Source organism: Macrobrachium rosenbergii, chromosome 23 (assembly GCF_040412425.1).
Source record: "Macrobrachium rosenbergii isolate ZJJX-2024 chromosome 23, ASM4041242v1, whole genome shotgun sequence".
In the NCBI taxonomy this organism is placed as follows: domain Eukaryota; kingdom Metazoa; phylum Arthropoda; class Malacostraca; order Decapoda; family Palaemonidae; genus Macrobrachium; species Macrobrachium rosenbergii.
The window spans coordinates 59,406,915-59,429,414 of NC_089763.1; the positions used below are offsets into that span (position 1 = coordinate 59,406,915).

The 22,500-nt window shown below is 37.0% G+C and overlaps 1 long non-coding RNA gene across 4 annotated transcripts in view; it reads right to left on the minus strand.

Annotated features, from left to right (window-relative positions):
* Positions 1–22,500, minus strand: part of LOC136851642 (uncharacterized) — a 318,637-nt gene that overhangs the window by 16,570 nt on the left and 279,567 nt on the right. Inside the window, exon 7 of one of the 4 annotated variants that reach the window (XR_010856939.1) lies at positions 9,928–9,997. The exons of the other annotated variants lie outside the window; for them this stretch is intronic. This is a non-coding gene — a long non-coding RNA (uncharacterized lncRNA). The remainder of the gene's footprint in view (positions 1–9,927; positions 9,998–22,500) is intronic. 4 annotated transcript variants of the gene reach the window in all.

A 22,500-nucleotide genomic window follows, 5' to 3' on the forward strand; every position in this document is an offset into this window, starting at 1 on the left:
GCCTCCCCAGCAGCATACAGTATTCCTCGCAATTTTTTCGTCAACGATGTGTCGACAAGATGATTTGAAATGGGAACATTTCGTACAGTGAAAAGACACAGACGCTTCCACACTCATTTCCCGGGCAAAGAAATTGCATTAATCCTTGAGAGGGCAAAAAATTCATCGCCTAATAGTGTTTATTTGATAAATATCTAAATTAGCGCTGGTAATATTAGAAAACCAGACTTTACTGATTACAGATACTTAAACCCTTAATTAGTTCAAGTTAAGTATACCTTAGTTTAACCAGACCACTGAGCTGATTAACAGCTCTCCTAGGGCTGGCCCGAAGGATTAGACTTATTTTACGTGGCTAAGAACCAATTTGTTACCTAGCAACGGAACCTACAGCTTATTGTGGAATCCGAACCACATTATACGGAGAAATGAATTTCTATCACCAGAAATAAATTCCTCTAATTCTTCGTTGGCCGGTCGGACTTAATTAGTTCAGTGACCTCTATTAGGCCTATTCTACGGGAGAGGCAGTTTAGCAGGTGAGCTGCCTCAATATATAAATATATATTTCACGAAGGTCTGACCTCAGGCTCACAGGTCATCCGTAATTCGTTGCATCTTCATGTAATATTACATATCTTCATATTTTGAATTTGGTTCTATACAAGACGGAATTCATAAGATGTCTATTATCAACACCTATAATAATCCTTTCTCTCTCTCTCTCTCTCTCTCTCTCTCTCTCTCTCGTGAAGTAGAGGTAGTACACTTAGCTCGCATCCAGAGGGATTTGCGATCGAATCACAAACCAGACGAGGAGGGACGATTTAGGAGCACTCCATAGAATCCAATGTGCTTCTGTTGACCTAAGTAATTAATTAGTTTTCTAGTTGTTAATCGAAAGCTCACTGGAGAGAGAGAGAGAGAGAGAGAGAGAGAGAGAGAGAGAGAGAGAGAGAGAGAGAGAGAGAGACTTTCTTCGAATATATGACACATTCTCTACAGATTTTATGGTGTTACGATGAAAAACCATCGAGATTAATAGCTATCATGTCGTTTCTACATTTGTTTACCAAAGGAACTGTCATGGGGTTGCAAATCTAATGCCCACGAAACTGCTGTCAGAGCGCTCTTTCAACTCTCAGAAAAAAAAAAAAAACTCTCACACTGGACTAAAACGACAAGCTCCTCTTCCTCCACTTAGGGGCATTTCCGTCCGCACTGAATCCACAACCCTTTACTAGTGAATTCTCTCTCTTGCTGAAGTAGGCATTAATATTCCACGACACTGATAATGTGGCCTTGAAGTGCTTTGACAGCACTGTCCAACTGAAGACTTTTTACTTAGAAGGTTGCAGCAGAACCTTAACCCCGGCACTCCGAGATAGTTTGGTCATGCATAGAGACTTAAAAAAACATAACTTGGACGTAGGTTGTACTGTTCGCAAGTCACAGGATGAGGGCGACTGAAGGACCGTAATCTGAAAAGTGAGAGGCTGGATACAAGGCAGAGGTGCATTCCATAGCATACGAGGATTTTGGCTGCTTATAAAGCATCTAAGGAGTGTTTTCAATACTGGCATGGTGTCGTTGGTTTTGGATGCCCCGTTATTATCTCAGAATCGATACCCCTCTGATTAGAAACCCATGACTGGCAAAAAAGAAAAAAAAAATACTATCAGCAGAGATTCGCTAGCTTTCCTGAGAGTCGTCCGTTTCGCAGCCGTCTGAGCTGCATCCAGTCCAAAATCCCAGCGGGGTGAAATAGTCCCTAAAACGGATGACAGCAGAGGAAGGTAATTTCTGTGCTGATTAATCTCTCAAACCATCATCTGCTCATAAATCGTTTATCTGCTAGCAACCGTGAAAAGCTCATAGAAGAAATTTGATCTGTAATTTCCTTTACGGTGCAATTTCTATTACAGTCCTGCATTCTGACTGCTAGCACTCTTCTTAAAGCTTTATCTTTGAATCCATAAAATAATTCAAATGGTTTCATTTTCATACCATTACTCATGTTTGTATAACAATGCAGATTGTACTAAATTTGTGTAAAATCTTATTTTGTACGCAATATCAGACTATCTGATTTCCAAACTTTATTCAGCCTGTTGATTGTTTGAGTTGCCATTTTTAGTCTTCCACTAAACTTCAACTCAAGAGAACCTGTATTGGATACCATTGATCCAAAACATTTGGAAGTTTCAGCCTCATTGTTCCTCACTCCATTTAATGTTGCTGCGTCCATTTGTGCATTCCTCTTCGCCTCTGTTGTTCTTAGCGTCAGTCGAGTCCCATCTTGCTCTTCTCAGATATGGTTTCTAATACTGTAAATCTATATGTTGACGTTCCACTGCTAAAGCCTCTTGATGTGCACTTTCAACAAGCTTTACTGTATCAAACCTAGATATTCTGTCAAGTTTCTGTTGGGTTCTTTTAATTTCAGCTTTAGTTTGGCAATGCCAGGTTGGTGATTGCCACTCATGTCAGCTCCTATGTAGCTCCTAACATTTTTCAGAGTTCTTTTCTCTCCCAAGTAATAGTTATGTGATCTATTTGGTTTCTACTCCTTTTGTTGGAAAAGAATACCTTTATTTACCAAATTATTTGCAACATAAAAACTAATAAACTGTACCCAAGTTTCATTTGCGATCTCTTCCAGGCCTTCATTACATCCTCTATACCTTCACTGTCCTTCTTAGAAGAGTTCGTTAGGTGCAAAACTATAATACTCACACTACATTGGTTCGAATGGAATCCCGCCAGCAGCATACTGCCAGTCAGTGCCTTTTCTACATTTGGTGTTAAGATCTCTGTAACTTCATTACTTGAATTCATTTAATAAGAGCTCTATCTTTCCAGTATGAATAGGAGAACATACGATCCAAATTCTTATTTTCAATCCATCCTCAGAATTAATAAGCTAGGATATTCCTAGCATCCCTATATGCCCAGAACTAGGGTCCATTTCTAAATTGTGCATATTCATTCACGTGGCATAATCCACACACGCATGCATTCATACGTACATACAGACAGACAGACAGACACACACACACATATACAGTATATATATATATATATATATATATATATATATATATATATATATATATATATATATATATATATATATATATATATATATACACATATACATATATATATATATATATATATATGTATATATATATACATATATATGTATATATATGTATATATATATATATATATATATATATATATATATATATATATATATATATATATATATATATATATATATATATATATCATAACGCTGGTTCCTTTCTGAAAACGGTGTAGATGTCAACGGCCACGTAGAGAACCACAGGATAATCCCACCACATTTGAAAATTAACGGATAAACTGTAAATTTCTTGTACTGTGTGTGTGTGTAGAGAGAGAGAGAGAGAGAGAGAGAGAGAGAGAGAGAGAGAGAGAGAGAGAGAGAGTTAGCACTTCCTGTCCCCTATGAAACAAGAACGAATGTTCCCTGTAAACTGAAGCACCCACGCGAAAACACATCTAATAAGAACACCATTCGTTCCGCCGGGACGGGGAGGGTTATGGAAGAGGGAAAGATGAGAGGAGGAGCAAAGGTAAAGAAGACATGGCCAAGGAAGAGGAAGCGACGGGCGGGGGGAGAGGGCGGCGATGGGATGGGAAAGAAGACACAAACAACAGAACGAAGTCTAATATCATTACGGGGACACTTTACATATGTGTCGACTTCAATAATATTAAAGGTGTCAAAATCTCATTTTTTCCATTTAAAAAATTCTCGACTGAAGTTCCTTGAAACTGCAATTGTTCGCCGAAAGACAAAAATAACAAAAGGCGGAGAAAGTGACACGTGAAATCATCATCGTGGAGAAGAGAAGTGTGCATAGGCGCCATACAACCAAAGTCCTACCTACTGTACAGTAGAGCACACGCATTGACCCGCGAGAGAACAGAAGAACTTTTCATGTGTTTTGGCATTTGGCATCGCTTTTATTCAAAGCTCGTCTTAAATTTCTTATTAGGAATCTTTCCTTTAGAGGATCTTTTTCCTATTTTTTTTATATGTGACGTACATGGTCACAGAAGCCCTAAAAAAATGGAAGTTTTGAATGCAGTTGTACAGTATATTACAGAGAAGATGAATGCTGAGAAGGTTCTTGGTATTTTGTAAGTAACTGGCATTTATTAAAGTGGGGAACATCTAAATACAAATACTACTTCCTATTTTCCAGAACTGTGTGTCTAAAGCAACAGGAATTATTGCATCATACTTTGTACTGGTTAGTAAAATACATGACAAGCAAATGAATAATTTTGATTAGGTTACTGTTCAACTGCGTTTTCAGGGACTTAAATTTTTTGCCTACCGTTCATCATCTATGCAAAAAATCTCGGTTCCATTTCTAGAATTAAAAATAACAGAAACAAGAACACCTTTTTTCTTTAAGAGAAACAAAATTTGGATATAAAACGTTGTAACATGAATACTGAATTTCTAAAAACCATGGTGAGACTTGACATACACCATCCTTCTCTGATGCTTTTGCAAGTATAATAATTCATTCATTTTAATGTTGCTTATATCAAGAAACTATGCAAGGGAGTCACGGAAAATATAATGATCTTCCTCCTTTTTCTAAACAACACAGCAAAGAGAGAAGGGTGGCAAAGAAGAAGGCCGCACGAAAAGCACAAGTGAAAACAATATAATAAGGGGCTGATTTATGCTCGTACAGATAAATAACAGTTAGTTGAGCAGGAAGCAGGCGCGCGCACACACACACACACACCAGAGAGAGAGAGAGAGAGAGAGAGAGAGAGAGAGAGAGAGAGAGAGAGAGAGAGATGAAAGTGGTTAGGAAGGGAGAAGAGGGAAAGGGGAGACGTCTGTGTAAGGGCAGGATGGAAGGAGGCTTCAGGGAAGGCAGAAGGGGAGGGGAGGGGAATGGCGGCGAGGTGAGCGTTGCGTGAGGGCCTCTGATGACGATGGAACCCAATTAATGGACATTCTATTAAAGAGGGTTATTGCAAGTCGATCCACCTAATGAGAGTGATGAAGGGGCATGGTCAGAGAGAGAGAGAGAGAGAGAGAGAGAGAGAGAGAGAGAGAGAGAGAGAGAGGAACCTAACGTTAAATTATATATACAAGACGTGACGGATAACTGAAATCTACAAGAAAGCCTCCATTTCGATGAGTGAAAGTTAACAAATAAAACGTGTTAACAATCCCCGAAAAAATATAAACTGCACGCATTGAACATTAAAATTGAACAGAAGCCGCGCTATAGGACGACAGTGGTAGAATACAGAAGAACAAACAAGTAAATAATGCGCCGAAGTTTCTTCGGCGCAATCGAGTTTTCTGTACAGCCGCTACTGCGTATAATCAAGGCCACTGAATATAGATCTGTCTTTCGGTGGTCTCGGTATAATGCTATATGAACCGTTGCCCATGGAACTTTAACTACTGCCCGGTGGTGGCCTATCCTATATCGTTGCCAGAAGCACGATTATGGCTAACTTTAACCTTAAGTAAAATAAAAACTACTGAGGCTAGAGGGCTGCAATTTGGTATGTTTGATGATTGGAGGGTGGATGATCAACATACCAATTTGCAGTCCTCTAGCCTTAGTTTTTAAGATTAGAGGGTGGACAGAAAGAGTGCGGACAGAATAAAGTGCGGACGAACAGACAAAGTCGGCACAATAGTCTTCTTTCACAGAAAACTAAAAATAACGCACACAGATGTTCAGTTTCCGGTCATCAAAATTGTTTACGAAAATTCGCGAGTGAGCATTAAATTCTGTCGAGCCACTGACTAGTGAGGCAGGAAAATTACAAGTTGGCTAAGTTTGTACCTGCTTGTGATCTCCAATTAGTTGTCAAGAGAAAGCAGACGCAAACGCACATTCGTTTTACGAGAGATGATCTTAAACAAAAGCTCATATAAAAATATTTGAATCAATATATGAAAAAACTAAGATAAAAGAAACAAGAGTGTAAGGAAGGAACGCAATACACTTAAAATTTCTATTTTAACGTACTGTAAGAAACCTAATTCAGTACTGAGCATATTAATCATTGCATAAAAACATAGCGGAAAGATTCCGTCAAAGTATGTTTCATAAGGATAAAAATAAAAGAAGTAACATCAGCCGGAGAAGACCTAAAATTCCATCGTAAAGAGGAAAAATTTTGTATTATGAGAGCACCTGAGCAGAGCTCAGAAGCTGAGGACCTTAAACAGGTGACTATAGTTTCACCAGACAACTATGGTTTCGTATTCATCCTCAGCATTGGGAATGAGAAGAAGAGCAATCCTGAATAATGTACAGTAATGCCTAAACAAAAACTATCCTCTGCACTGGCCTTCTCAGACATGTCAAAAAATTCATGAAGCTACAGTCAATAAATGCACACTGCTCACTTTCATCTCCCACATCTCTTCTCGTACCAAAACGCACATTGTCGCCTAAGTTGACTAATTAGATTGCTAAACGATTATCTTCATACCATAGCAAACAAGCCCCAAAAACAATGGAAATAAAATATATTTTGCAAACAGCGACAATACCCCAGAACGGCTAATGAGTCTATACAAGCACAAAAGCAGGGTTCTTAGATAAAGAAGTTATTATGAAAGAAAATTGTTCACTGAAACTGTTTAAAAAAGACGTCACTCAATCTTGAAATCGTACGTTTGAATTACATTTCATGTTATATCCTATATCTCAATAAAAATAAAATAAGAAATGAATACAAATAATGACATTAGTTCACGAAAAGAAAATCTGTGGGTGGTGTATACACTGCATGAATATACTGTGCCTATTCCTTTGTGTAGCGCAAATTACGAATTATTTCTACTGCCGCACCCAGCTTACTTCGCATGAGGTCAAGTTTAAAGGGTTACAATCCATGTGACTTCATATCTTACAAGATTATAAATTGTTTTCATTACTTTATTTCATCAGTAACTCTTGAATGATTCGCATAACTCCCTGTACTGTTTTATATATATATATATATATATATATATATATATATATATATATATATATATATATATATATATATATATATATATATATATATATATATATATATATATATATATATATAATTCATTATATATATATATATATATCTTCATTACTAGCGAATCAACCCAGCCCCAGCTGAAAAAATTCATGCTACCCCGATGCTGACAAGAATGATGGTAGCAACATAGAAGCCCGCAGTTTGGTTTGCTAGTTCTCTTTCTAAGCAGGTTTGAACAATCTCGGGTTTTGAATATAGGAGATATATTACACAGATATTTATAAACGGAATTATTTAGCCGAGGTCAAAGCGACTTCAACCCAGACGCATAATTACAGTAATTTACTGAGAATAATCAACTTAAAATGAATGCGCTGAAGTCCCTTAATCTACGTGAAAGTTTTTGTACACGCATTTGTCCATATAGGCGCATATATTTCGAAATGCTGTAAGTCAATACTCAAATATACCGTGTTGAAAATGTAATAAAAGTTAGAATGCCGATATATATATATATATATATATATATATATATATATATATATATATATATATATATATATATATATATATATATATATATATATAGTATATATATATACACACACATATATATATACATATATACATGTGTGTGTATAGCTATTGCATGTGCTCTTTGCATACTGTATCTGACATTTAAGAGACACTTTTTATTTTCAATGAGTAGGCTCGAATTGAAAGCACTTCAGTTCCCAAGACTCACTGCGCAGAGAGCAGTAGCCACTCATCCAGCTATAAACCTTTTTCCCAGCATTCACAGCTTAATAAGAGGGTTTCCGTAAAGGAAGCTGCTTAATGGCAGCAGTAATGTAATGTAAATCTAGGGAAGTACAGCTATGAATCCTAGGAAAAGTGTTTTCTAGCTGGGTTTCTTTAAGTTTGTCAGTGATTATAAAAGCTAGATTGTTATTTCTCTGGTCAATCCTTTCCCCTCAAGAGGAAAGTTTCGGAAATATGGCTGAGGGTTAGTTCCACACTGTACCCATCTGTCTTTCTCTATAGTAGAAAGTCGTTGGTGGCTGGATCCAAGTCAGAACAAGAGTTGTGAACTGTTCCATGAACCGTCGGGTGTTGAGGTTCAAAGTTGCTTTCCAGTAACTTGGGGAGGCTTTGCAGATGCCGAAGTTGTTCTAATGTAGAGTTCGACTCGCGTTAAAGGAAAAAGTTGAAATAGCGGGGTGTGTGTGTGTGTGTGTGTGTGTGTGAGAGAGAGAGAGAGAGAGAGAGAGAGAGAGAGAGAGAGAGAGAGAAAGCGTGTATACACATTCCTTGAACATCTTCAAAATTCAAATCAAAATGGAGATCAAAATCCATAAGGAAAGGCCTCAAACTGTTCACAAATATGGGAGGAAAATTAGGTTTAGTATCGAAACGCTTCTGGCAGTGAATTTCGGAGCACAATGTCAGAACTCTATTAAAGATGTAATTTCCCAAAAATTATGGACAAAACTTCCATTCGTTTGTTCAGACCAGGTTCCTATACTGTGCATTTGCGAATGTTGTCATCTTTAGCTGTGACAAGTTGTATAAAAATATTCTACTTATTTTTTTCTATGGCGTACCCATGAATCGCTCACATATGTCCCAAACCCAACACATGAAAGCTATTTGTATAAAGCTACATCAGGATAAAATCATATGACATAGAATAGCTGGTAAAATATTTTTTTGCCGAACGGAACTATTTCAAGAAGGTTAATCCTTTGAAACTTAAGCGCTCACTTAATTCTGGTGAAAATGTATTCCGCAAAGTTAGAAAAGGCTACTTATACATACACTTCGAAACACACCTCATAATGAAGATTTGGAAGATTTCCACAGAAACAGTGCTATTACAATGTAGAATGAAACGAATGAAAATGCAAAGCACTGGGAGAAGTAACCTTGATTTCAAATAGACGTAAGATATCTAACCTAAAGCAATTGGTTTTCTAGTCTGGAGCTGCAACAGTTGACGATACTAGACGAGAAACCATCGACATAATAGTGAATTAGTGAACAAATCACTATTTGAGTCAAACAAAACAAAAAATCAGAAAACTTAATGACGTCAAAAATTGGGGTTTCGTCACAGAGGATGTGATACACCCACTTTGACCGGAAAGAAGACTGCAGAGCAAAGTATTCAAAAGCCAGGTAAATAAACTCAAGAATGAACTGACGTAGAATGACAGAAATATGCACAAAAATTCATATGCCTCTTTAAAATCTGTTTCAGAACTATATGTGACGCATCAAAAGCCCTTTTGCTTGTGAGGGACAGAAAAATGAAAAAAAAGTGAAAATCTAATAAAAATAAACACGATATGCCCGTATAGATACAAGGGTGGCACAAAATAAACGCTGGATAGTTCCTACTTAGAGACAGATCAATAACAACAAATGATTTAAAATTTAATCTTACATCCGTGATCCACTTAAGAGCCAAAAATGACTCGATAAAAACTCGTTTGGTGTCCGCCTGATGAGCGAACTTAGTGGTAAAATAAATATATGATAGAATTATAGAATGTGTCCAGCAGCAGATGGAATATTGATAAATTCACTGGAGCTACTAAGGGAGCAGCAGTAACAGACATCAGCCTGAAATAAACAGAACCTGGACACGGCCGGGAAAAAGCATTTTGGAGGAAAAATGCTAAAATGGCGCTGTAATCATTCAAGGAGCGTCCGAAAGAAAAACGAGACTTGAAAAGATACAGCAGACAGGTTTTCGTACTCTATGGGACCGACAGCACAAGCGTAGAAATACATTAAACAATCACAGGCTCGAAGTAAAATGAAAGAAGGAAAGGAGAATCAGAGGGCAAAACTTACAGGGTATACGGTAGTGGTGTCTGCTGGCCGCAAGAGAGGAGCCAGAGGCCTGCCTCTAGAAGGGCGGTTCCTGCAAATGAGGCAAAACATTGAAATGCTCACCCATCCGACCATCCACGGATTGACTGCTCTTTTAAATATACCAGAGTTTAACTTTGCAACTGAGTGTAAAAAGGGATAAATATAAACAAGATTATTAAAAATCATCATCATTATCCAGTTTTTTCCATCATAAGGATATTCCTCTTAAATATCCTTATGAGAAGAATACACATACAGATACACATATCTATATACATACACACACACATATATATGTATTATAAATATACATATATATATATATATATATATATATATATATATATATATATATATATATATATATATATATATATATATATATATATATTTCTGACTCACGTCGGGATGTCTCTCAGGTGTGTGTACCCCACTGGGCCATACAAGTCTAAAAGAAGTGGAACCTGTGCACCCAAGGAATTACCTGTAACTGTTGCATACCAGTGTTTCCCCAACTTCCCGACTCAGCAATGACCCAATGGACAACATTTCATTCAAATTATGTGTGTATCATCAACACACAATCATAACAACTACCTGCTTCCATCATGGAACCTGAGTGTTACCTGGGCAAGGCTTGCATACCAGCGAGTTTTCCCCAACTTCCCGTCAGCAATGACCCAATGGACAACATTTCCGTGTTAAAGAAATCATCAACACACAATCACGTGTGGAACAGAAGTAAATTTCTGACTACACACTTACTCTCAGGTGGAAAGCCAGTTATTCTAAAGAAGTCGGAACCTGAGAGCTGCAACCGCACCCAGGAATTACTGGGCAAGCTAACTGCTTGCATACCAGAAACCCCGACTCAGCAATGACCCAATGGACAACATTAAATCCCTTCTGATGACTTGTATGGCCCAGTTCTCGACCTGAGAGACCTGTCCGGCAACACAATTGTGTGTTGATGATTTCTATCTTATTCACTCAGAAGGGATAATTCAATGAAATGGTCCATGAATAATCTCTGACAATAATTTTTAGTTGCTCTCAAGTATGGCCCACATGAGAGACCTGGGTTCGAACTAAAAATTTACTTCTGTTCCAGTGATTGTGTGTTGATGATTTCTCACAGAAATAATTCGAATGAAATGTTGTCCATTGAAGTCAGGAAGTTGGGAAAACTCATGCAAGCAGTTAGCTTGCCCAGGTAGCCGGGTGCAGTTGCTCTCAGGTTCCGACTTCTTTTAAACCCTGGGATGTAGTCAGAAATTTACAACACGTGATTGTGTGTTGATGATTTCTATCTTATTCACTCAGATAATTCGAGAAATTTGTCTTCAAAATGGATAAAAGCAGTTAGAATTCCGAAAACTTGTAATTTCATGCTTTCCACCTGATTTTCCCGACGTGAGTCAGAAATTTACTTCTGTTCCACAATTGTCATTGTTTTGTGTGTGTGTTCATAAACTAACTACCCTGCTTCATCATGTAGTGTTTAAGGCAGTTATGGTCGTATCCGTGTTAAAGAAGTTACACACTTACCCTAATCCAGTTATTTCTATTCTAATAGAAACCCTGCCTTTAAATATGGCAGTTCTCGACTGTTCGGCAACACAAATATGGCATGAATAATCTCCTGACAATAATTTTTAAAGGAACATGATTTAAAACCAGCTAAAAATAACGGACACAATGATGTTATTAAACCCTGGCATGTTAAATTTCTTCAAAATGGATAAAACGGAATACCAGAAAAGAATTTCATGCCAGATTTTCTTCGCCCAATTTCATTCATTGTTCTTGAGACGTTGTTCAAAAACTCGACTGAAAGCACATGACACAGGAAAGAAGAGTTTTAAAAGGACACAATGATGTTGCAGTTAACAAAGGACTTTGAATGCCCTCCTCTCGATGACCGATCCAGAGAGCGCCTTCGTGAAAAGAGAGCAAAACAGAGGAAGAAGCGAGGATGTAAGCAGATAAGGATAAGGAAGTCTAGGAAAGGGCAGGAGATAATAAGGACGCGGTCAACTGCTACTTGCCCACCACGGATGGCCCCCATTGGCTAAGAGGATATTACCCTGTACAATACTTAGCTGACACCCATAACACGTCGCGTCGGCCGGCTTTCACGCTCCTTCCTCTGTCATCCCCAATTCATCCTTCTCATCGCCGGTTCAGGGATTTTTCATGAAGCAAAAAAGACACCTCCTTGCGCAAACTTCAGTTATTACTATATATAATTTACCCCTTAGCGAAATTCGTGAGTGTACAGTAGGCATAAATTTTTTAAAAGGCTCTTCTGAAGACGGATTTAACTTGAAATAATAGCAGCTAAATCAGTTAATGTCGGTGTTAAAAACTGGATCGGATTAAAATTTTTTTATTAGACATATTCTGGCAGAGATGGATTTCTTGTAGAATCATATGCTTTAAAGAAGTACTACTTTCCCAAATAAACATCTTATACACTATAAAACAGAACACCTTGATTTCATAAGAGAGAGAGAGAGAGAGAGAGAGAGAGAGAGAGAGAGAGAGAGAGAGAGAGAGAGAGAGAGAGAGAGAAAACGTAAACAAAGAACATATTCCAAATACGGAGTTACCCACTGGGGCCACATTTGCCATGGCAGTAACAGGAATCCGGAGTTGGACATTTCCATTTTCAACTTGGGCCATCCATGACAACCATTTAAGAATAACTAGATTGGTTCGACCAGCTGCGTTTCCCGGATATCGCATTCCATGCTGAGTGCAATCACTAGGTTTTAGAGGCGAAAAGGAAAGGGATTTCTAGTACTTTTGCAAACGAAGATTATATTGGGCAAACCTTTACACTTCAAACTACTTTGAGCATGTTCTCTTTTGTTGCGTTACCGATACCTCTTGCGTGAAAGGCTTTTATCCTGACTGACGCATAACGGCCTGGGACTCCTTTTTATTCAGAAAACCACTGCTAAAAAAATTTCAGTATGCTGCGGAAGGAATGACGAATCGAAGTACTCCCTGAGACGAATCAAAAGGTAAACATGAGAAGTGGCCAAGTGAATTCACAAAAATAATTATATCTTCAAGCGACGACGTGTCCAGATTAGTATGCAGCAGTGAACTCTGTCTTCCACGTACTCTCACAGGTCCTGGATATTCAAGCCCTTCTATATATATATATATATATATATATATATATATATATATATATATATATATATATATATATATATATATATATATATATATATATATATATATATATATATATATATATTTAAAAGAAGAAGAAGAAGATATATATATATATATATATATATATATATATATATATATATATATATATATATATATATATATATATATATATATATATATATTTAAAAGAAGAAGAAGAAGATATATATATATATATATATATATATATATATATATATATATATATATATATATATATATATATATATATATATATATATATATATATATATATATATATACATATATACATACATAGAAAGGTCCTGAATATCCATGACCTGTTAGAGTACGTGGAAGACAGGGTTCACTGGTACAGTGTCTGCAGGAAGTTCGATTTATTGCTGACCCTTTTTTATTTCTCCTCTGGAACTACCTCTTGTTAACGGCAATATTGTAAAAAAGAAATACATACATGAATACTGTAATATATGTGTGCGTATATATATACCTAATATCTTGCAAAAGGCTTTTCAAGAACGGAAAATGAATATAAAAGCAAAAAGATAGCTGATGGTTGTGTACAATAATTGCTGTCCACACAGTTGTCTAGAGACGGAGATAAGTGAAGGGACGGCGCCCTCCTTTGCAGAAATATATACCTATCCTGCATATGAGCATGAACTGGGCGCTTCATGGCAAGGCAAATACTTCCAGCGTGAAATGTTCTCTTTCAAATTCGAGTCGCGTAGCCGGTGCTGGTCTCCCGAGCAGAAACACAATAGGCGATCACGTGACCGGATGACATCACTGACAGCACAAATGAGTATTTTCTACTGAAGCTTGCAAGTGTTTTTGGGAAGTTGGATGAATGGCAAGCTGTATCAAAATAATGACAGTATAAACCTGTCTAAGATGCCTTGAAACAACAGCATAACAACTGAAGATAACACCATACGTCTGCACTTTCTCACCTTTCTGTCCGCATGTGTGGCGTTCATTGCTGATACTGTGGTTTTAAGCCTCTTGCAAGATATCGTACAGCACTACTATTATTTGTATGATATGCAAAATGAAACCGATAACATCGTCCAAAATACGTCGTGAGCTACCAGAACTTGCGCAATAATTAGCAACACCTTGTCTTTCCACTTAGGGTCCGATGTTTACTTAATTTTCTGGGGCATCTTACAGTACCACTCATGTCAGTTCTTTCGATAAGCTCCCTAATTCAGTTTCACTGGTGTGGCAGCCACTACTTGTAATGTATCAGAAAACCAAGTCTAGCATATGTCAGTTATTCGATGTAATCTAATCCACATTGTTAACAAGCTGTGCCGTTTCCATCATTTCTCCAAACTCACTGACATTATTGGTTTTATCAAAACAAAAGCTATAGTCCTACAGATAGACTCTCGCTCACTTAGTTTCCTTCCTCCAATTATAATCTAAAATACTCTGTAAACTTGCTCGGCCTTGTCGCGATGGTGTTTATACCACTATGAATTCAAAATTTCGAAATCCAGATCAAAGCTGGTATGCATATGTTTCAAACTTCCAACCTCAACCACCTCTCCCGCCTTCATTCTTGGGATTTCAAGATTCCTATTCCTCCTCCTTTTCTCTCTATTCAAGGGCCACTGAAAAAAACTCCCTTCCGTAGTGTCATTTCAAGGAGTTTGCATTGCTGTATTCACTTAACCACATCTCAGCCAATGCTAAACATCAGACTGTCATCTTTTCCAGACAAATATTTATAAAGCACAGATGATTGGCAACCATTCAAATATTAATGGAGCCACATTTTATTGGCAACTACTCAAAGCCAGAATCCATAGTCAGTTCGGTTTCTAATCCTCTCAACCTCCATCTCTTGTGTTTTACGTATGTCATTAGCCGCATAATTCACGTCCGACTCAGGACATTTCAAGCAATTTATGCATTTTTTTCTAGAATAACTACACACTTACTGCAGTATGGATCATCTCTCTTTAGCAGGCCAGTTTTACTCTATGCTCCTATACCTTCGAAAACAGGAATGGATGGCGACATAAACTCTGTCTCTTACAATATATGTCTCTCACGAATTGTATTTTATCATGACTTTTGAATTAAGTCTCTATTCAACTGAATCACAGTTCAAGATGCAATGCCTTGTTTTCCCAGCAGATGACATCTGGAAACCATAGAAAACTTGCTCGCGATATTCCCGACATTTTAAAATTTATTCTTGCTCTTGGGTTGCTTATGACATGCTGCTTTGACTCTTCACATACATGACATGCCGCTTTGACTCTTCACTTACATGACATGCTGCTTTGACTCTTCACATACATGACATGCCGCTTTGACTCTTCACTAACATGACATACATGACATGCTGCTTTGACTCTTCACTTACATGACGTGCTGCTTTGACTCTTCACTTACATGACGTGCTGCTTTGACTCTTCACTTACATGACACGCTGCCTTGACTTTTCATTTACATGACATACATGACATGCTGCTTTGACTCTTCACTTACATGACATGCTGCCTTGACTTTTCACTTACATGACATACATGACATGCTGCTTTGACTCTTCACTTACATGACATGCTGCTTTGACTCTTCACTTACATGACATGCTGCTTCGACTCTTCACTTACGTGACATGCTGCTTTGACTCTTCACTTACATGACACGCTGCCTTGACTTTTCATTTACATGACATACATGACATGCTGCTTTGACTCTTCACTTACATGACATGACTTACTTCACATACATGACATGCTGCTTTGACTCTTCACCCATGACATGCTGACTTTCACTGACATACATGACTTCACACTTACACGACGTGCTGCTTCGACTCTTCACTTACGTGACATGCTGCACTGCTTGACTCTTCACTTACATGACGTGCTTTGACTCTTCACTTACGTGACATGCTGCTTCATCTTCACTTACATGACATGCTGCTTTGACTCTTCACTTCATGCTGCTTCGACTTTCTTCACTGACATGCTGCTTTGACTCTTCACTTACATGACACGCTGCCTTGACTTTTCAAATGCTGCTTTGACTCTTCACCCGCATGACATGACATGCTGCTTTGACTCTTCACTTACATGACATGCTGCTTTGACTCTTCACTTACATGACATGCTGCTTCGACTCTTCACTTACATGACATGCTGCTTTGACTCTTCACTTACATGACGTGCTGCTTCGACTCTTCACTTACGTGACATGCTGCACTGCTTTGACTCTTCACTTGCATGACATGCTGCGCTGCTTTGACTCTTCACTTACATGACGTGCTGCTTTGATTCTTCACTTACATGACATGCTGCTTCGACTCTTCACTTACATGGCGTGACTTTCGCTGAAAACGTCGTCACATTTTTTCCGGATACGTTGGAAGCACCATTCTCCCCTCTCAAAATTCATAACTACTTTCTTCTCCAAAAACTAAACTGTCAACAACTTGAGTTCCTCCTAAAACCTTATGAATGTTATCCTTTCTTCTTGAACACCCCGCATCTTATCTGCAGATTCAACAGTGAAGAGATTCCTCTTAGCACTTTTCTTGACCACATCAGCAACAGCAGAGCGCCTCTCTCATCTTAATGAGATTAACAGAGACGGTAATGAGGCTTTTGGTTCCTGTTCAAGTTCTCCACAAAATAATTATAATTATTCGACTTTAATACTCAAATTTAGCTCATGATATTTCCAGTATGTCTGATGAGTTCGGTTTAAGATATACACGATACCTAAATTCTAAACTGCTCAGTGCATTTCATGTTTTTAGGAATCATTACGCTATAGATTATGGTGAAGACTACAGAAGCAAGTTCTTTCTCTTCGCTCTCTGGGAACTGAACTATTCATGACGCAAGAGAGACCTGGTTCAAAGTGCCATTTTACCATCACTGATCGTTATTGCTGTATTCCCAAGACAATAATAACTAGAAATCAAAGTCATTTGAAATCACGGAGATATAATCTGAAAAACTGAGGCTACAAAAATCTCAGAGATGTAACAAAACAAAGCTCACAATCTTTACGTAAAATAAATATTTGAAATGTCTGTTTTCTATAAACTTTGGAACATCAATAACTGCATAAAACTCCTCAATAACAGGAGCCGATGACATAATATCAATGCATACTTAAACTGAGAAGAATATGCACGGCAGATCTTAATCAAATTCTCATTCCAAGGGCATTTCATAAAAATAAAATCAATGATTGTATGGCCATCTCTCCCACTAAAGGACAATCCAATAGCAGGCACCCTCTCTCTCTCTCTCTCTCTCTCTCTCTCTCTCTCTCTCTCTCTCTCTCTCTCTGGGGTGGAAGTTCGTGGTGGAGTTTCGTTGTTGCCTGGCCTCTTACATTTTCTATTCACAGCTGGCTTTACCACTTCTGTTATCTACGGCTCATTCGAGGATCCTCACTTCACCGCTTAATTTAAAAAATACTTGTGTAGAGACATTCATGCATACATAATATATATATATATATATATATATATATATATATATATATATATATATATATATATATATATATATATATATTAACTTTATCACTTACATAATTGTTTTGTGCGTTAATACAATTACTAACAGAACCTCACTGAAACTGGATAGTACCGATACCATCCAGTTTCAATGAGGGGCCAGTTAATACATATATACATATATATATATATATATATATATATATATATATATATATATATATATATATATATATATATATATATATATATATATATATATATATATATATATATATATATATATATATATGTGTGTGTGTGTGTGTGTGTGTATGTGTGTTTGTGTATGTATGTATGTATGTCCATATATATATATACTGTATATATATACGTACTTATTGCTTGAGACTACCTTTAGATCATTGCAGGTTCATACACAAACTCCCCCTCCCCTTCAAAAAAAAAAAAACAGATACGAAAACACTAAAAAATCCAATAAGAATGGCAGGATATAAAAAATCAGAAAACATGGGTATCGATAAAAAAACAGCCTATCCCTCCGACCGAAAGTACGATTTAATGACCGCTGTCCCTTGAGCAGTCAACTTTTCGTCATGGTTGTTAACCGTGCCGCGCTCTCTCTCTCTCTCTCTCTCAAGCACACACACACACACACACACACACACACACACAAAACTTAAGCTACAGATGTCGTTTAATGCCAAATTCACTCAACATTGGAATAAATACCGAAAGAGAATTTATATTTATATTAGCGATCTGTCACCAGTGGACTCGAACCATCGAATGGTTGGGTTGATGACTTTTTGGTGGCGCTGCGATTCGGCTGTCGGGGTTTATTCCGAGGTTCAGTGAATTTTATATTAAGCGACATTCTTAGCTTAAGGTTTGTGATCCCTCTCTCTCTCTCTCTCTCTCTCTCTCTCTCTCTCTCTATATATATATATATATATATATATATATATATATATATATATATATATATATATATATATATATATATATATATATATTCAACAATACATACATAGTTCAAAATACATGCAAAATAGCAGCAAATCATGAGACTCGACACGAGTGGAAACTATCTTCCTGAAAATCAAGAATTTGATATCCTGCTGAAAATTCTCTCTCTCTCTCTCTCTCTCTCTCTCTCTCTCTCTCTCTCTCTCTCTCTCTCTCTCTCTCTCTCTTGTTTTCAAATTCTTAATAATCTTATTACATGAACTCTTCAATTTAGCGTTGCAGATGGGTGCATGATAAAAGAAAAAGTCAAGCATACTGATTTAGCAAAGGGGGAGCAAAACGTGATGATGCAGCACCTGCAAAACACATCTTTTTTACGGGGCCATTTATTTGGGACAGTCGTAGTTTTTCTTCTACTTTTGGGAGGCTTTACAATATGTGGATCGTATCGTTACATATTCTTTACTTTCCAGCCAATCGTAATAATTAAATTTGGTGTATTAGAAGGAACCTGATGAAATCAGTCCTGACTGCAGAAGACAAATTGCCACCTTACGAGAATGCTGTGATACTGGAATGAAATTTAAAGACGGATCTTGTGGATCTTCAAACTCTTCTTTGAGAATGTCAAGGACCTTGTGGTTAGACCGACGGTCAAGTTAAAACGCCAGCAAATCTGGCCCATAGAAGTGGATAGTGCTGACAGCGAAGCAAAGTCAGTTAAGCCTGCCACATTTCATGTAGCACGGCGCATTCTTTTACTGAAAGGGGAAGCTAGTTGTGGGAGGTCATGATGGGATCCACGGATTGTGGCTGGATGGCAAAGGTGCTATATTAATTATTTAGGTCTTAATGAATGGCAGTGACAGAGAAGCAGTGGTTCTTATACTGGATGCAAAGATAAATGTGATGCTAGGAATAGTCAAAGCCGATGAAAGGACAGACAGTGCTGGCGAGGTCTGCACTGTAATGGAATGAGAAACGATCGCAAAACACCAAATGGAAATTGCACAAACCGTTATCTTTAGATGAAGAAAGGAATTCTACATGGCAGTGATGATTATACGGTTGCTGCTGAGTGTGATGACAGTGATGATAATGGTGGTGGTGGTGGAAATGGTGGTGGTGCTGATGGTGGTGATGTTGGTGGTGGAATGGTGGAGTAGCAGCAGGCGGCGGCTGTCACACAGGCCCCTTATCTTTCCTCCACAGTATTGATTCTCGCGCCACCAACACTCCTCCCCACCGCGGCCCATCCCCTCCCCCCTTCATCCATTCCTCTTCCTCTTTTATTCCTCACTACTCCTCTTCCTCATTCTCCATCACTCATTTGCTTATCATTGCATTCCTTCTTCTTCAAGAGCTATATTCTTTTATTTCTGTCGTCACAAAGGCGAAATCATCAATACTTTTATTTAGCAGATGTTCATCAAATCAGATTCCTTTGTTGACCGGTTCCCAAATCATGAGAAAATCCCAACATCCTCCTCAAGGCGCTCTCTTACACGCCCCACACCCACCACCCTCCAAAAGCGTTTACAAAATCCACCATGCCTCATTATTTTATGGAAGTGCAGATGGGCCTATGTCGCAAATATAATACGATAAGTACCAACACAACACACAAAAATATATGTATATATACTGTGCATATATACGTATATAAATAAATAAACATATATATATATATATATATATATATATATATATATATATATATATATATATATATATATATATATATATACATATACATATACATACATATATATGTACATGAAATATAAAAACATCGTATCGTGCTTCTCAGTAATTTACATAGGATCACAGTAATACTCCTGATTAGAAAGACAGAAATGTATTTGTAAAAATATATTTCTACAAATACATTTCGTCTTTCAAATCAAGAGTATTACTGTAGATCCTTCTGTATGTATATATATATATATATATATATATATATATATATATATATATATATATATATATATATATATATATATATATATATATATATATATATATATATATATATATATATATATATATATATATATATATATATATATATATATATATGTGTGTGTGTGTGTGTGTGTGTGTATGTATGTATGTATGCATATTTATAATGGAATCTACTGGTCATATTCACCAGATTTATGTAAATGCAATGAAATTTTAACTTCTCGGCTCCATATTTTAGATATGTTTGGATGTGCCTAACTGCGACTTCTAATCCAGGCTCGAGTAATGACGTGGAGGAAGCGTCTTCATTTTTTTCGAAAACGTATCAAATAATATATGGGAATCGACAAGATACGAGTTCTTTACATGTTGTCAACTGCATTGACACACAATTATACAATATACATACACATAGGTACACATAATTTTATAAATTCACACATACAGTACATATAAGTATATATATATATATATATATATATATATATATATATATATATATATATATATATATATGTGTGTGTGTATACATACATCTATATAAGTATATATATATATATATATATATATATATATATATATATATATATATGTGTATATATATGTATGTGTGTGTGTGTGTGTGTGTCTGTGTGTGTGACAGGCAAAATGGTATATGAAAATGGATAAATTCGTGGTGAAAATTGGCAATTTTGACTCGGAGGAGGATTGACTGGTTACCAAATGTAAAAGCAAACACTGTCAATTCTTGCAGTCGACATCTTTATTTTATCCAAACATAATCCGGTCTAGCTGGAAAATTTAAAAGCATCTACCCTTTCAAATGGAAACACAACAGAGAGAGAGAGAGAGAGAGAGAGAGAGAGAGAGAGAGAGAGAGAGAGAGGACCGGATACCCCCTTTTTCGAGCAAACGATGGAATTTAAAAAAAAAAAGATAAAACAGTCGAAGAAACACCGGAGTCGGCTAAGAACTGTTTCGTTTCCAAGAGACATCCGTTGCCAACTTGTCAACCAGGTTTGTTCCACTATAACTTTGAACATTGCGCAATTCCACTCTTTCTCAGAATCCGAAAGAAAATCTCAACTTCGATACTTTCGTAACTCTTGGTTATCTTCTGCCATCTTGATGAGATTTGAAAAGGAAATCCAGATATCCCGCAAACATGAAACTAACCACCGAGCGAACGAGCAGCTAAATACCGGAAAACGAGCCTCGAAATCCAAGTTAACAAAATCAGCACACTCGCACTTTCATGGTCAACTTGGCAATGTCAGATTCAGTGAGCTGCAACAGAACCTCGCAACATCGTTTGCAGGAAGCAAAAAATAAAAATAGAAAACCTTTCATCTTTTTCTTTCAAGGGTTCTTTCATTCGTGTCTAAATGCCGCTGGCTGACATAACGCATGTTAAATTTATAAAAGTAATCAGAAATTTTCATATTCATACATACCCTTCTACAAAATAGGGCAAAAAGATCAGTTTCTACCTCAAATAATAAAAATAAATCTGTTCTGTACACTAAATATTGCCATCTAAATCAAACCATAAGATGAAAGCAAACAGGAAATATGTACTGTACAAGGTGATCCAAATGTCACGACCCTGCCTCCACAGTTAATTACGTCATCAACGACACGCTACTTACTTCAAGGGTCGTCCCCGTGAAAGGGCCGCTGTAATGACACAACACGAAATAACGTCGCACATAATCTATTTCCCAGTCAAACGAAGAAACAAAGGCTCTGGTAAACACGACAAGATTCATTATGAGCGCCGACCGACTACATCCACGAACAATATTGTGGTACACATATTTGGTATGCGGGCAAATAAAAGGCTCTAAAAACAAAAAGGTGATCTGCAATGAAAGAAAGGAAAAATCTATTTAACGTTTCAAAAGCTTTTT